The sequence below is a fragment of the Myotis brandtii genome, unplaced genomic scaffold (assembly GCF_000412655.1).
Source record: "Myotis brandtii unplaced genomic scaffold, ASM41265v1 scaffold127, whole genome shotgun sequence".
NCBI lineage: Eukaryota > Metazoa > Chordata > Mammalia > Chiroptera > Vespertilionidae > Myotis > Myotis brandtii.
In genome coordinates this window covers 1,104,659-1,108,559 of record NW_005354464.1, presented here as the reverse complement: position 1 = coordinate 1,108,559, position 3,901 = coordinate 1,104,659, and positions in this window count along the sequence as shown.

The following is a 3,901-nucleotide window of genomic DNA, read 5'->3' as shown; positions in this document are numbered from 1 at the left end:
ACATAGTTGCTTAGAGTTGCAGCTGAGAGGCCGGCAACTCAGGCGGGGAACGTTGGAGTCCGCAGTCACTGGAGCAAGCAAGCCTCCCTGTTCGCTTCAGTGCATGGCTGCCGGCCGCCATCTTTGTTGACAGTTAATTTGCATAAGGATATGCTGATTAGCCAATGGGAAGGGTAGCGGTCGTACGCTAATTACCACGTTTCTCTTTTATTAGTGTAGATAATATACTAAAGGCTAGTGCATGGAATTTGTGCACAGGTAGGATCCCTAAGCCTGGCTGGCAATCAGGTTCCCTGCCTCCCCACCTCCTTCCCTTGCTCCCTCAGCACCCCGCTGCCGCTCCGCTGTTCGCCCGCCATGTTCCACACTGCCCCCTGGTGGTCAGCACACATGTCATAGCAAGCGATCAAACTCCCGGTCTCCTGGTCGAACTCACGAGGGGACACTGCATATTAACCTTTTATATATATATATAGACTTGACAAATGGCATAATTTTGTTTTAGAATTTAAACTTCTGGGAATTATCCTAAGAAGATAATTCAATAAATTCATGAGGTTATTCACTGTAGCATTGTTTGTAATAGCAAAAAGAAACTGGAAACAGACTATCAGGCAAGTTATTGGTTTCATTTTGTATACCGCATCCATATATCAGATTACTACATGATCATCAAAAACTATAACGCAGCTGTATGTGTTGAAATAATGTTTCTAAGAGAAAAATGTAGACATATATGCATAAATATACATTCTGAAAGAAGATACAATAAAATAATTATTGTATCTGAGAAATAAGGTAAATATTTTTAATTCTTATCTGTATGTTCTATTTTTCCATAATGATTATAAATTACTGTATAAATTATCCTGTCAGCTTTAACTGATGGTCAACATAAGTAGTCATATAAATATTCTGTGTTCCACTAATTCAATATCCATAGGTTATTGATTTAATAAGCGCAAACACATATATTACATGACTATGTACATACTGAATAGCATTCTAAAACATATACAGAGTGTCCCAAAAAATGTATGCATACTTTAACAGCTGATAGCTCAATTTTGAAAATGAAATATATTTTAATAAAAATGTATGAATACATTTTTGGGGACACCCCCTATTAATGTAAATTAAACTCATTGAATCCTTACAATAACTCTATGAGCTGGGTACTGTTACTATTCCTCTTTTCTGAGGAGGAAACAGGAACACAGAAGATAAGCAAGTACCCAATATCACACAGCTGGTAATTAGTGAAGTTGACATTCAAACCAAGGCAGTTTGGCTATAGTGTTGACACTCTCACCCATCACACCATACTGACTTTCCTGTAAACTCACTAAGCTTTAATTTCTTTTTCTGATGAGTGGGACTAATATTACCTATCTCTATAGGTTTGCTGTTGGTTTTAAATGAAATCATGCATGAACCCTAGCTGGTTTGGCTCATGGATAGAGCATCAGCCCTCAGACTGAAGGGTCCCAGGTTTGATTCTTGTCAAGGCCATGTACCTGGGTTGCAGGCTCGATCCCCGGCCCCCGTAGGGGTGTGTGCGGGATGTTTCTCTCTCTGTATCCCCCCACCTTCCACTCTCTCTAAAAATCAATGAGAAAATATCCTCAGGTGAGGATTAACAACAACAAAAATGAAATTATGCATGAAAAAACTTAGTTAATTGCTGGCACATGATTAGAGTTAATAAGTGCTAGCCATTAATGATAATAAAAATGATAACATTACTAAGACCTCAATGACAACCACCAATTTAACTTCATTTATTTCCCACTCTTTCCCAACACATACTCTCTTCTGTTATTTCAATTATCCCCCAAATACGTCATACTTATTCCATATATGTCATACTTATGTCTCTGCTCATGCTATTGGCCTCACTGAAGTCAGGTGACTAGACTTGTCCAAATCACATTGAACTAGGGCCTTAAAAGCCTAGCTCAGATCCATTTTCCAATTACTCTAGTGCAGTGGTCGGCAAACCGCGCCTCACGAGCCACATGCGGCTCTTTGGCTTCTTGACTGTGGCTCTTCCACAAAATACCGACTTCTGCGCATGGGCCACAAAGTTTCAATCGCACTGTACGTGTCCACCCGCACGTGGTATCTTGCGGAAGAGCCACAGTCAAGGGGCCAAAGAGCCGCATGTGGCTCATGAGCCGCGGTTTGCCTACCACGGCAGTGCCTTCTAACCTCCTGTTACACTACACTCTTTAGTACACATGAGACCATTAATGTGTAATTAACTGCTAGTTCTCTCTACCTGACAATATAGCAAGCTCCGTGAAAGCAGGGTTAAATCCCCCCTGAACTCCTTTCGTCATCTCCAACACCAGCAGGACAAGACTTAGGTATGTAACATATATTTGCTTCATTTCTGTCCTTATTCATGGAAACATACACATAAAAATATAAATTTATCTAAGTTTCCAATCAGCTTCTTTCCAAAAGAGATAAATCACAATATTAAATCAGTCCCATACCCTTAGCCACGCCTAACATGCAAATGCAAATGCAAACCCAGACAAGCATGTACAATTTATAACTGCTATTAATGTGTAATATTAATTAGTAAATATACAATGGTAGTAGTATTATAATTAACAGTAACTACAGATATTTATTGGATGTTTCCTTTGTGTCAAGCACTGTACCAAATGATTTATAGGTACTACATCTTACAACCCTAGTATCAACAGAAAGCGTCCTTGTAAAAATGACATACGCAAAAGGCTAAGAACTTGCCTGGTAGAGCTAAGAATCAAATACAGTTTGGTCTGACACCAAAATATACTTTTTTTTTCTATGTATCTCCCTTCCTCACACATCTTGATACAAGGTTGAGGTTTAGGACCTGTTTTCCTGTTTCTCAAAAATACCAATGAAGACCATATCACTTGCCCAAATTTGCCTTTATAAAAAGTAGGGTCATCACAGAGCACTCTGTTTCAGATATTCTCCCAGAAAATTTAGTTACTAAATGACCAGAAACTCTTTGTTTTAAGAAGAATCATTAATTAAAGGCGGTCCCACACACCGGGCCCTGTTCCCATGAGGCTCTGAGCGTCTACAATTATTAGAGCCATTAGGAATTCCAAAGAGCACATTCCAAAGAAATTCCAAAGAAAACGTCTATCTATATCTTCTTCTGAATAAGATGGTGACACCACAAATGCTGCCACTGCCACAGGCCTGAGAGTCTTTGTTCTGTTGATGTGAGAATGAGTTCATCCCGGTATTTCAGCCTGAGGCACTGAACTACAAATACTGTAGAAGCCGAGCAGTTCAGAAAAGACTTCAGGCGGCCCACATAACGTGTGGTTTTTTGACTTCCTGAGTGCATCCCACCTTTCTGATACATCCTCGCATCCCCTCAGTCCCATACCCTTAGCCACGCCTGGACCACTCAGCTGGACTCTCCCAAATTGAGAAATTGCATGGAACAGACTGGAAAACTTTCACTTTCTTCACATGGACCGATCTGTTGAGAGAGCCACATCTGATAACCTTTGACAGCCACAAACAGATACAGCCTTCACTTACTAATAACTCTGACCATCTTCAAACCACATTTGTAAGGGTTGAACTTCCACAGCAGAAAATGTGTTTTTCCTCATTCTCTTTGTTTTGTACTTCTTCTAAGCTGTCCTTGATGCAGCCACTAAATATTTAATATGAAATAAATATTTTAGAAAAAAAGCTGTTTTTAAAACATGGATATTAGTTTTATGTAATATTAACTTCTCCAAATTTTTTTAAACTAAAAGAAGTCGTGTTACATAGTTTTTACTATTTGGGTAAATTTTATAGTGAATATGATAACATTAACTACTTTTATAGGCATAATAGGAAAACATGCAATTCATTTTCATGCAGCTAAAAT